We start from the raw sequence: 14,921 nt of genomic DNA, 5'->3' as shown, positions 1-14,921 counted from the left end.
TTTTTGTTGTCATCAATACTAACTTACAGATCATATTAATGTCTCGTTTGATATTCAAAAGTTGGGTTAAGTATAATTTTAATTCTTGAAATTTGATTTAAAATTAAATTTGTTTATGTATGAAATTTTTATATATTTTGATTTCTAAATTTTAAAAATGAATGAATATAATCTTTTTAATCTAATTATGTTAACTTTTTTGACATGTCAAATGTGTTTTATTTTAGCATTTGAGTTCTTTACACTGTTTGTTTGACACATTTAGAGATGGCAAATAAACCCGTCCCCGTGGGTATTGTCCGAACCCGTCCCCGTTTTGACGGGGAATCCCGCATTGACTGGGTATGGGTATGGGTATGGGAAATCCCCGACTTTTTCAGTTGGGTATGGGGATGGGTATGGGGATGTACATATACCCGCCATAATACCCGTCCCCGCCATATCTTCATTCTCGTTTAAATTATTAAAATATTCACAATTAATCAAGTAACACATATATATATATATATATATATATATATATATATATTCTATTTTTTATTTCTTTTAATTATTTCATTTGTCATTAAACTCATTCTCATCTCCAATATATTTTTTATCTTATCATAACCTTTATGTAATTATGTTAAAATAATGTATGTTAATAAAAAAAATTATGCCTTACATTTGAATATTTATATTATTTTTTAATATTTTTATTTATTATAAATTTTCCTTTCACATGAGAATGTTTATACTCTCAATTTAAGGTAATATAAAAAAAATTCTTTACTTATTATTATTATTATTATTAATTTTTGTTTAATTTGAAGAACTCTTTTGTTTCATTAAAGTAATTTTCGTTATTTTTCAACCATTAAGTATATATGTTGATATTTGAAAAGTTTTCTTAGTTCTCTGAGATATTTTTCGTCTTATCATACCTTAGTTATACATTTAATTTCCTTTGTGTGATTTTTTTCGATAGTCTCTCAAATTATTTCTAAAACACACATTTGTTAGTTTTTTAATATTTTTATTTATTGTTTTTATTTTCATCATGTAGAATAATATATCATAATGTAATTGTTTCACTTTAAATTCTGTTTGAAGTGGTTAAAATTATATATATATATATATATATATATATATATATATATATATATATATATATATATATATATATATAATGATATTTAGGAATAGTATATGATAATTCACTACAAGAAAAAATGAAATGGTGACTGATTTAGTCAATAACCCATATCAGTCACTATTTTTCGTCATTGGTGGTAGTAGTTGATTTATTGTCTAAATTAGTGACTGATTCAATGATCGAATCGGTACTTGATTTAGTGACCAATTTAATTACTAATTTATTTGTAATTTAATGATAAATTTTTTGGTCACTAATGATATTTCTATTTATTTTTAACCACTTCAAACATAATTTAATAATTAGTTCTCTAAGGTTTTTTTCATTTTATCATACCTTAATTATACATTTGATTTCCTTTGTGCGATTTCTTTCGATAGTCTCTCAAATTATTTCTAAAACACACATTTGTTAGTTTTTTAATATTTTTATTTATTGTTTATTTTCATCATGTAGAATAAAATATTTCGATATATTCTATCTAATTATTTGTTATTTTATAACTCACTATTAATCATACTGTAATTTTTTTTACTTTAATTGTATAAATAACTTTTATTTACTACAATATAAAAATTTAATGTAATTTCTATGAATATTTTTTTGTCACTATGCAACATATATTGAAGTTCAAAAGATACAAAATCTATGTCAAAATTTTATTATTATGTTTATTATTTGTTTTTTGTGTTATTTTGATCAAGTGATGTATTATAACTTTTTATTAGTGTATAAAAAAGAGATTCATTATAATTTAAAAAATTGAAGTAAACAAATATTTAAAATATATTTTAATTTGAATATTTGTTCTTTGTGTCATTTTGATCAAGTGATATATTATAACTTTTATTAGTGTATAAAAAAGAGATTCATTAGAATTTAAAAAATTGAAGTAAACAAACATTTAAAATATATTTTAATTTGAATATTTGTTTTCCTTTTATACTTTTTTGAAATATTTTTTAATTTTATCAACTAAGTTCATTAATGTTGTAGTTTGCAAATTTAATAAATGTTTTGGTTCACATGAAATTTTATTTGGTATTCTAATATAAAATATAAACAATTATAATTTATTTTAATGTATTTGGCATCGAAGAAAATCCTCCTAATATTAAATATTTCATAATATTATGTTTTCTTTACCGTAATTTTTTTTTCTTTTATAAAAATTAATATTGAAGTAGTTAGAACATGGGTACGGGTATGGGTACGAGATTATACCCGTTACCCGGTGGGGATGGGGATGGGAAAAAAGTTTGATATCCGTTGGGTTTGGGTATGGGGATGGGGATGAATTTTTTATGCGGGGATGGGTATGGGATAGTGAAACCCGTCCCTGCCCCGCCCCGTTGCCATCCCTAGACACATTCTCGGTTCAGTATCTGTTAGAAAATGCGTTCGACACTTAAAAAAAGTTAACATAGTTGGATTAAAAAGACTATATTCATTTATTTTTAAAATTTAAGGACAAAATGTATTGAAATTTGGAACATGGACGAATTTCAATTTTAGATCAAAGTTCAGGGACTAAAAACATACTTGACCCTAGAAAGTTATTACATATCACAAAAAATAAATCATTTTAGTATCAAACAATTGAAATCGGCCACTAAAATAGTTTGTGCTATTTTAGAATAAATAAATAAATCGGTTAGTTATCGAAAACTATTAATTTAGTCATATTTTTTTTAAATGAATCAATTTTGTACTTTTCCAAATCAAATTGAGGTCAAATTTATTTGTTATATTATAATGATATTTTTATTAAAATTCATATTTTTATTAAATATTATTTAGGAGTAGTTTAAAATTGGAATGAAAATTTTAATTTTGGGACTAATATCATTGTTCTAAAATTTTAAGTGATGATGTAATTTTTAACCTCATGAAATTTTAGATTAATGATATTAATTCTTATCCTTAATATTCTCGTTCTAATTTTAAACTAATTGTAACTCAAAACAACAAATATTTAATAAAAATGTGAATTTGAATAAAAACATCATTATAACATTTACATAAAAATTAAATTTAATCTCAATTTGGAAAGGAGCAAAATTTCTCAATTTTTTAAAAAATAGGACTAAATTGAATAAAAATAACAAATTTAAGAACCAAATTAAATACAAAACATTGACTCTAATATGTGACATGTTGTTGGGTTGACAAGGGAGCATATTTTTAAAAATTATAAAAGATTAAAAAAATTGAGAAAAAAGAACTAAAAAAACAACAAAGTAACACCTGATAGTCACAGTTCATTACTATTAATTTTAAACTAATTGTAACCCCAAAAAAATATTTAATAAAAATGTGAATTTTATTAAAAGCCTTATTATAAAATTTACATAAAAATTAAATTTGATCTTAATTTGGAGAGGGGCAAAATTGTTCCTTTTAAAAAAATGGACTAAATTAAACAAAATTAACGAATATAGAGATCAAATTGGAAATAGAACACTAACTCTAACACCTTGACATTTTTTAAAATATAAAAAAAATTAAGAAAAATAAAAATAAATTTTAAAATGTTATGAAATAAAGCATAATAGAGAGAAGAGAGAAGAATAGACAATAGAAGGAAAAATAAATAATGAGAAAATAGGGAGCAACTTTTTTGTGTGTCTTATTTCTAGGAAGAGTCCTATTTATAGCTACATACAACATGGTAACCCAAAAAAGATATAAATCAAATAGTTAATACAAAATATTATATAAAGAGTAATGAATCATATGAGTATCAATCATATCAATCATATGAATAATTGTATCAAATCAATAGAGGACCATTAATTCATAACACTCCCCATTGGGTGTCCATTGATAAAAGAATGTGCCTCGTTAAAACCTTACTAGGAAAAATCCTTTGGTTTAAAAATCTAGTGAAAGAAAAAGAGTACATCATTCTATATAATATTGTTCTTTACATCTTCTATTTCTTCCCCTCATGTAAACTTACCTCATCAAGATGACGAAGTCCAATCTTGTGAACCAATTGCTCAAAAGTTCTATTTGGCAAAGACTTTGTAAATAAATGTGCTACATTTTCACATGAGTGAATCTTTTGAATCTCTACATCACCATTTTTTTGAAGATCATGAGTGAAAAAGAATTTTGGAAGAATATGTTTTGTTTTGTCTCCTTTAATATCTCATTCTTTCAATTGAGCAATGCATGCACTATTGTCTTCATATATGGTTGTTTGTTTCATTTTTTTCGAGGATAAATCACAAGTTTGTTGCACATGTTGAATTATAGACCTTAACCAAACACATTCATGACTTCCCTCATGTAATGCTAAGATTTCTGCATGATTTGACGATGTTGTTGTTATTGTTTGTTTCACAGATCACCATGAAATCGTTGTGTCACCACATGTGAAAAAATATCCTATTTGTGATCGACCATTATGAGGATATGATAAATAACATGCATCTGCATAACTCATTAGATCTATTTTTGAATCATTTGGGTAAAATAAGTTCATATTTATAGTGCCCTTAAGGTAACAGAGTATTTGTTTTACTCCATTTCAATATCTTCTTGTAGGTGAAAAATTATATCTTGCTAACAAATTTACAGCAAATGCTATATCAGATCGAGTATAATTAGCAAGATACATTAGTGCTCCTATAGCACAAAGATATGGTACTTCAGGACTAGGGATGTCAAAAATATTCGTACCCGCGGGTATCCGTAGATAAAACCCGTAATAGGTAGGAAATTGATATTAAAAATGGATACTCGCTACTCGCGTGTACGGGTATTTTTTATACCCGCATGTTAACGGGGCGGGTACGGGTATTATAGTATCCATACCCGTGGATACCCGTACCTGCTAAACTTTAATTCACAAAAATACCCTTTATATATATATATATATATATATATATATATATATATATATTAGTAAAAACCATTCTTACCTAATTTTTTCTAAGTTGCACATCTTGTCTTCTGTCTTCATTCTTCCAGCTTCAAGTATTGGTACGTTGTCTTCTTCCAAGTACACCTCTTGACATTCTTCTCTTTCCCTTCTTTGAAATTAAACATATACATCAAACCCTATATAGACAATGACATTTATGGTATGCTTGTTGTTAAATGATGGAATCAAAATAAGAATACTTGACACGTAGCAGTTGGGGTTTATTATTTGATTATTTTTCAGGTATCAAGGAGAAAGTGAGTTTGTTGATCAAAGCACTAATTAAAGAATTTCCATTATGTTGAACATCATTTTATATTTATTTTTATAATTATTTGAACTTGTATGAACTTGAATTTGTTTGAACTTTATTTAAAATTTATGACATTGATGTATTTTATTTGATTTTATGATTAAATATTTGTTTTTTAAATAATTTTGTAAATACCCGCGGGTACCCGTAGATATGAAAAAAATAGGTGGGTACCCGCATAACGGATACCAGACGGATATGGGTACGTGTACGGGGTGAATATTTATCCAGCGGGTAGGGTACGAGGGAGCTACTACCCGTACCCTATCCGCCCCGTTGACATCTCTATTCAAGACCAAGTAGTTATTCATCTTTTTCTTGAGGTTTAAAAGGGTCTTTATCAACATCTAATGACCTCACCACCATTGGAGTGCATAATGAATGTGATTTGTCCATATAGAACTTTTTAAGCACTTTCATTATATAAGATTCTTGATGTACAAAAACACATTTGTTTAAATACTCAATTTGTAATCCCAAACAAAATTTTGTCCTTCCAAGATCCTTCATCTCAATTTTTTTCTTTAAACAATCAATTGTCTTTGTGAGCTCATTAAGAGTTCCAACTATGTTTATGTCATCTACATAAATAACAATTATGGCAAATTCATTCTCAGATCTTTTCATATAAATACAAGGACAAATATGGTCATTTTTATATTCCTTTAACAAGTACTCACTAAGACGGTTATACCATATACATCCTGATTGTTTCCATCCATAAAGGGACTTATTCAATTTTATTGAATAATCCTCTTTAGAATTTGCTTTGTTGGGCAAATTAAATCCTTCAGGGAGTTTCATATAAATATCATTCTCCAGAAAGCCATACAAATAGGCTATAACAACATCCATGAGGTGTAAATTCAGACCTTCTTGTACAACAAGGCTAATAAAATATCTAAATGTTGTTGCATCTAACACTGGAGAATATGTCTCCTCAAAATCAATACCAAGTCTTTGTGAAAAACCCTGAGAAACTAATCATGCTTTGTATCTAACAATTTCACCATTCTAATTTCATTTTTGTACAAAAAACCCATTTGTACCCAATAGGTTTTACACCCTCAAGTGTGCGAACTACAAGTCCAAAAACCTTTCGTTTAGCAAGCGAATCTAATTCTGTTTGGATTGTACCTTTCCATTTTGGCCAATCATTTCTTTGTCGACAATTTTCAATTGTCATTGGTTCTTGATCCTCATTGTCACTTATAACATCCTTTGCTACATTATATGCAAAAGTCTTGTCAATATTGACTTTATTTCGGTTCCATATAATATGATTCATGACATAATTTATTGAGATCTCATCATTTTCAACAATTTCAGGTACATGAGGTTCTTTTGGAACCTAATCATTAATTATGTCAAAAGAATCTTTTGGGACTTTTGCCCCCTTGATTAGGCCATCTTGCCTTTTTTCCCTTTTTCTCATTCGAGAATTTTTATCTCTGGAACTGATAGGCCTACCACGCTTCAGGCGTGTTTGCGATTCATTTTGCTACATTAGATTGTCCAACAGGAATATCAATTCTGATTGGAGCATTAACAGTGGGTATATGTGACTTAGTTACCCTTGTGTCAGTAAAAGCTTCTGATAATTGGTTGGTCAATTTTTGTAAATGAATTATCCGTTGAACTTCTAGTTCACACTATTTTGTACAAGGATCAAGATGAGATAATGATATTTCATTCCAACCAATATCCTTTTCTAGTTTATTTCTTTCTCCCCCTAACGTTGGAAAACTTATTCATCAAAATAACTATCAGCAAATCGAGTTGTAAATAAGTCATTTGTTGATGGTTCAAGACATTTTATTATCGATGGAGAATCATATCTAACATATATTCTCAAACGTCTTTGAGGACCCATCATAGTCCTTTTTGGTGTGGAAATTGGGACATATACAAGACACCCAAAAATTCTTAAATGAGAAATATTAGATTGTTGACCAAAAACCAACTGCAGATGAGAGTATTTGTGATAACTTGTTGGACTGATGTGAATTGATACTGCAGCATGCAAAATTGCATATCCCCAAGTAGTCATTGGAAGATTAGCTTTCATAAGTAAAGGTCTTGCAATCAATTTTAGACGTTTTATTAATGATTTTGCAAGTCCATTTTGAGTATGAACATGTGCTACTGGATGTTCAACTTCATTCCAATTGACATACAATACTCATTAAAAGCATGAGATGTAAATTCACCAACATTATGAAGACAAATTTTCTTAATTGGATAATCTGGGAAGTGGGCTTTTAACTTGATCAATTGTGCTAATAACTTAGCAAATGTTTGATTTCGAGTTGATAGTAAACAAATATGTGACCATCTAGTGGACACATCAATTAATACCATGAAATATCTAAATGATCCACATGGTGGGTGTATTAGACCACAAATATCACCTTGTATTTGTTCTAAAAATGAGATTGACTCATTTCTAATTTTTTCTGGTGATGGTCTTATTATCAACTTTCCCTGTGAACATGCAGTACATGAGAAATCATTGGACTAAAGATATTATTGAATTTTAAGTGGATATCCACATGAGTTTTTAGCTATTTTTCGCATCATGATATATCCAGGATGACCCAATCGATCATGCCAAACAAGAAATTCATTCTTATTTATATGCTTATGGCTTACAATGACATGTGTCTCAATCGCATTAATATATGTGTAGTACAAGCCATAAGAGAAGGCTGATAATTTCTCCAATACACATTTTTTATTTGACTCAATTCAAGTGATATAAAGATATTCAATATCTCTTTCATTATTTGTCTCAATATGATATCCATTTAGACAAATATCCTTGAAACTTAATAAGTTTCTATTGGACTTAGGAGAATAAAATGCATTTTTAATATGCAATCTTGTACCTCTTGGTAGAGGTACAATAACTCTTCCGGAGCCTTCAATTATATTTTTAGTACCATAAATAGTACTAAGATTGACTTTTTGCATTACCAAACAAGAGAAAAATTTATTACTCTTGAGAATTGTATGAGTTGTTGCATTATCATTAAGGCACAAATCCTCATCATTGGTGTTATTGTCAATATTCATTATTTATATAAACATAAATATCAATATTAGATATTACTTTGTAAGAGGAGAAGAAAAAAATAAATAAAAAATAAATAAAATAGAGGATTTTATTCATAAAAATATAAAAACTTATATATATATATATATATATATATATATATATATAAAAGCAACATGAATTAAATATAAAACATTGTCTTAAAATTAATAATATAATATAAAATAAAATAAAACTATTTTCTAACACTTCCATCACCAATAAGGTGATCAATGCTTCCATCTAGTTTAGAAAAGAAATCACCAATATCTATCAAGTTGAGTAGTATCATATGATCATAATCAAAATCACCATCTTCATAAGCAAAGTGTATTTCTATGTTCTTCTCATTATTTGTAAGATACTTTGGTGTACAACAAGTACAACTCAAATGACATTTACCATCGTAATGATAATATATACTTTCATCTTATTTGCCAATATTTTTACATTTTTCTTTTTCCTTTTTCACATTATTGTGCCACTTCTGGTGACAAAATGTGTCTTTGAAATTTTCTTTATAACCAGGTTCACAAAATATCACGATCATGAAAATATAAATCAAATGTTACTTCATTCACTTCTGGGAATGGAGTAGAACCAATATGACATGTTTCATGATTTTCTATCAAAAGCTCACTACTTTGTTCAACCATACAAAGGCATGAAATAAATTCATAGTATTTATTGCTGCATTCACTTCTGGGAATGGAGCGGATCTCATGATTTTTCATCAAAAGATTCATTGCTTTGTTCAACCATACAAAGACATGAAATCAATTCATAATATTTGTGAAATCTCTTTTCATAGTCTTGTTGTCGTAGTAGCAAATTAGTTGTTCACATGCTTTATTTCTTTCTTTAATGGTATCCCAAGACCCATTGCATCTAAATTTCAACATTTAATATCGAATATAAGTAATTCTTCTTTGTAATATCAAGGGTCAAAAATTCAAATTTAGCAACATTTGGCGTGTTTAGAACTAGCACATAAAATAATAATAATAATAATAATAATCACCGTCATAATAAAAATAAAAAAAATAAGACGGAGATGAAAATTGATAAAATCAAACAATTCTTATCACAAGAAGAAGAATATAAGGCAAATGGAGAAAGGATTAGAAAGAACCTGGATTGAGACACGCAAAGCGTTGTCGTTAGAGAGAAAACTTTTACTAGTCCTCAGTTGGTTGGAGCATCGTACTGATAGGGAGTAACTTTTCTGTGTGTCTTATTATTGATTAGAAGAGTCCTAATTATAAATACATTATGGTAACCCAGAAAAGATATAAATCAAATAGTTATTACAAAATATTATATAAAGAGTAATGAATCATGTGAGTATCAATCATACAAATTATATGATCATATGAGTAAATGTATCAAATCAATGGAAGAGCATTAATTCATAACAAAAAAAACTAATAAATTCTAAAGTGATACGTGACAATTAATATTTATAACTGTTACCTATCTAGACTACCTTACAAATATCTAGACTAAGTTAAAAATAAAGGACAAAATTGAATAAAATTGAAAAAATACCACGTTAAAAAAAAGAATATTAGAACTAAATGTACATGACAAAATGAAAATATACCTATCTTATAATTAGAGATAAGAAAATATTTTGTACCACGTCTCTATAACGTCAATAATTAAAATTAAGAAAGGAGAAAAAATATTGTGTTTCTGTTATTACCAATATTATTTATTTTCTTGATAAATTGATGTTATAACCTTGGTACTTGATTATTTTTATCATTGTTATTTATGTTTCTTGCATTTTAATTCTTGCATGATTCGTTGCTTTTTCTTCAACTTACTTTTTATGTTTATGCGTAATAATATGTTAGTTTAATTTTTCTTTTGTTTCTTTCCTTAGGTTTAAGAAACTTCTACAACTATTTTTTTTTTTTGACATCAGAAATATGAAAGTGTTTCATGTAGTGCTATTTTATTATCCATATGTCTCCATTTTATTTTAAAAGAGATGAACTAGATGCTATCTTGATAAATAATCACACAAATCTTCGTTCGCATTAATCACACGTAGGTTGTTGCTCCGTTGCTGGAACGACATTATTATCTGAATAATAGATTGAGCCTTTTCCTTTTGTCTACATATTATATATATATATATATATATATATATATATATAATATGTAGATATATATATATATATATATATATATATATATATATATATATATATATATATATATATATAATATGTTGTTTTCATGTAATATATTACAAAATAAATAATATTTTGAAATAAATTAAATTAAAATATCAGTTTTCTTTATTATAAATGTTTGTTTGTGAATTCTAAAATATCAACTCTTTTTAATCAAATAATATTCATTTCACATGTTTTAAAATAAATTTTGGATACTTGTTGCACATACTATCTATTCATTTAAAATTAATTAATTAAAAAAATTTATGTACTTTTCTTTTGGATGGTTATACAGTCGCACATGGGCAACTTTTTTAATAAAAATATTTGTTTTAAATTCTAAAATTTCAACTCTTTTTAACCAAATAAAATTCATTTCAATTTTAAAATAAATTTTGGATACTTGTACTGTTGCATATATTGTCTATTCAATTTAAAAAATAATAATTAAAAAAATTTATGTGTTTTTCTTTTGAATGTAATTGCTTGTGTCATTTGATACATTCAAAATAAAAGTATAAGTAATCTGTGATGGTTGACATCGTCCTAGTATTAGATACCTTTTACTTTTCTCAAAATAATTTAAATACATTTGTTTTTTTTGTTTTGATGTTTCTATGGTTTACCATATTGCCTGACATCTCCAAAATAAAAGTATGAGTATTCATGTGAATCCCTTGATCATTGGACACCTGAAAACAAACCAACTAGCAAAAACATTTTCCGTATATTTTTGCAAAGTCATAAATGAGGAGAAGTTGAATGTGATATCTTAAAAGAAGTTCACGTTGGACCTATTATTGGTGAATATAAAATAGATTATTTACGTTGAACAATACCTGGTTTATGTCTGTTAATAAAGGTTCGATGTAAATATATTTCACTTATTAATAAAAATGTCATTGCACTTTTTTTATTTGAACTTTTTTACTAATGTAAATTAGGTGACGTAAATGATTATTTTTATGTTAGTTTATTTTTAAAAATAACCATAAATATATATTTGGTAAAGTCACGTCATGAATTTAACATTTTTTGGTATAAAATAGAAAATATTTATTAGTCTAATTAAAACTCATAAAAAATTTAGTTGTTTTTACTCCCTTGCTGTTTGTATTCTTCTCAATATAATTTGAATTTGAATATACTTATAAAATATTTTATGCTAAAAAAAAGGTGAAGCCTGAGCACATACAAGATTCAACCAAAACACATGAAAGGTACATAACAGCAATAGTGACAAGGGTTTACGACATGTAAAACCTCTTTATTTCGAAAAGAACGATAAACAAAGTGACAACACATAATTGTCACTCAATACAGTACATACTTTTTTCCGTAGCCACTTAGTTACTTATGATAATTTTATAACAATACGTTATCCTAAATCATAAATGACAAACCTGATTCACCAAATTTTTCTTCCATAATTTGTGACAGTTTTTCTGTCATGGAAGGAGAAAAATAATTTACCCAATCTCTGCTTTCTCCTTTCCGAAAAAAGCTCTTGTTCTCCACAGATGGGAATAATAATCCAGATTTATTGACTTCCAAGTTCTTCATCTCCTCAAAGCTACATAACTTGCTTATGCTTTCGATCACTTGATTATTTTCTTCCTCTTGGGTGAAAGGAAAACCCAAAAATTCTGCAATTCTTTTGACTTGAAAATTGGCATCATCTTTAAGATCTTCATACTTCAAGAACAAAACCTTATCTGGTTTGGCTAAGCTCTCCTTCCAATAACCTACCATATGACTCCACCATGGACCAAACTCAATTATCCCATTACAATACATTTCAAAAGCTTCCTCAATTTTCAATGGGGTCAAAGACTCTTGCTTAATGTTATCAAAGAAAATCCATGCTGAAACAAAAATGTCAAAAGGGTTCCTACAGATATAAATAATCTTACAATTACATTCCATGATGGAGTTGGGCAAGGAAGGGAGTGGAGTGTGAGTTCCAAAAACTCTTGGTTCAGTACTTGGCCAATCGGCATCATCACGACACATAATTTCAATAAATGGTATAAGTTGATGAGGATTGGAAGTAAGCAATGGATGGTTGTCAATGGAGGAAAAGCTTTGGCGATTGACAATGGCAAAAGTAATGGCTTTCAACCATGTAGTGCCTGATTTGGGAAAACTTGCAACAAAAATATCACTCTCTTTTGCTTGAAACTGTTTGTGAAAAATCTTTACCCCTTCTATAAGAGTTGATGGACACCAAAATTCTTGAAATAGATACATACTGTGAAATGCAAAACCCCTCTCTATTGGGAGGGATGAGAGAATTATTTCATCTTCTGCATTTGCTTTCATTGTCACTGAAAAGATTCCACAGGAAAAACCCTAGAATGTGATGATAATTGGAAGTGATGGATATGGAGAATTTGGTCGTTGATCAATATCTTTTATAGGAATACAATAAGTTGAAGAAATTATAATCGTTTGGAGAAATGGCATCAATGGGAGACATGTGGGCACAACTATATGGATATCAATCTATTCAGCTTATCTTAGCATGTGGTTCTCAATAATTTTCCAAATCACTACAAACAAAAGTGTTACTGTACTCTCACAAATTTAACTCTTGTAACAAGTAATTTTTTTTTTAATCAATACACTAAGTTATGGAACATGTTACTGGGTCGTTTTATTGGAAAAGTTAAGATTAATAAGTTTTTATTTCCTAAATATACTTTTTATCCGGACTTAAAAATTGAATAGATTTAGTTTTTTGAATCTAAGGACTTCAATTTTTTTTATATGTTAAATAATATTTCAAATTATTATTCGAGTTATTTATACTTTCTGATACATTCTAGAATGTTATGATAATTGGAAGTGATGGATGAAGAATTTGGTCGCTAATCAATATCTTTTATAGCAATACAATAAGATGAAGAAATTATAATCGTTTGGAGAAATGACATACATAAATGGAAGTAGTAGCGGATCTTGATAAAAAAGTTTAGAAGGGTCAAAATAATATACTCAAATTTTATATATTTAATTATTATTATTAATACTAGCGAAAGCGTCTGAGTGTTCGCATTTTTTAATTTTCAAAAAATTTAACTTAAGATCAATAACAAATATATAATTAATTTTTAAAATAGTTGTTAAATGTAAAAAAAAAAAGATATGTACAAAAAAAGTTTTTAAAATAATGGTTTAAGACAAAAGAGATTTTTAGAATAATAGTTAAAAGTAAATTATTTATAAAATAATTAATTTTAAAAATAATTAAGGGTAAATTTGGTATTATGAAATGTGGACACAAAAAGGGAATCCTCTTTATATATTGTTATAGATAACAAAAGTATATATAATTTAGTATTGAAATCCTTGTATATTTCTTCTTACAAAAATTATAGTTTTGAAATTGTATTTGATATGAAACTCATTTTAAATAAGTTTTTTCTAATTTCATTTTTTTCCTGAATATTCTCATATTTGAAAATGTTTTCTTATAATAAGTTCCAAATAATTAATATAAAATATTCCGCCTATAATTTAAAAGAATTAATATGAAAATTTTCACTTACAATTCTTTGAATCTTAAGAAATGGTCATTTAATTCAACAATTGACTTTCTAATACTATGCTTGAATAGAGGTGAAGAAGTAAATTTGTATTATTTTCATCTTCAAGGGTATTTTCCCTTTTATCACTTAAAACAAATGAATCTATTATTTTATTTTTCATCAATAATAATTATTTTAAAAAAATTAAGACTAAAAAATAATTTATCAAAATCTAATCAAAAATTGAGAGACATAATTACTAAAAAAAAATGATAATCAAGTCATCTTTAAAAAAGGTTATGAAAAAGTGTTACTGTACTCTCACAAATTTAACTCTTGTAAGAAGTAATTTTTTTTTAATCAATACACTAAGTTATGGAACATGTTACTGTGTCGTTTTATTGGAAAAGTTAAGATTAATACGTTTTTATTTCCTAAATATACTTTTTATCCGGACTTAAAAATTGAATAGATTTAGTTTTTTGAATCTAAGGACTTCAATTTTTTTTATATGTTAAATAATATTTTAAATTATTATTCTAGTTATTTATACTTTTTTTATACATTCTAGAATGTTATGATAATTGGAAGTGATGGATGGAGAATTTGGTCGCTAATCAATATCTTTTATAGCAATACAATAAGTTGAAGAAATTATAATCGTTTGGAGAAATGACATATATTAATGGAGCCGCGGATCTTGATAAAAAAATTTAGAAGGACCAAAATAAT

At 26.8% G+C, this 14,921-nt stretch overlaps 1 pseudogene across 1 annotated transcript; it reads right to left on the bottom strand.

Annotated features, from left to right (window-relative positions):
* Positions 1–11,787: 11,787 nt before the first annotated feature.
* LOC114169127 (cytosolic sulfotransferase 15 pseudogene) lies at positions 11,788–13,072 on the bottom strand (annotated as a pseudogene). Its single transcript, XR_014986371.1, has one exon. The product of XR_014986371.1 is annotated as a cytosolic sulfotransferase 15 pseudogene (transcript).
* Between the last annotated feature and the right edge of the window lie 1,849 nt (positions 13,073–14,921).

The sequence above is a fragment of the Vigna unguiculata genome, chromosome 11 (genome assembly GCF_037176805.1).
Source record: "Vigna unguiculata cultivar grain cowpea cultivar isolate G323 ecotype 2 chromosome 11, ASM3717680v1, whole genome shotgun sequence".
In the NCBI taxonomy this organism is placed as follows: Eukaryota; Viridiplantae; Streptophyta; class Magnoliopsida; order Fabales; family Fabaceae; genus Vigna; species Vigna unguiculata.
Note: the sequence above shows the minus strand (reverse complement) of the source record. Positions and strands in the feature narration are given on the sequence as shown.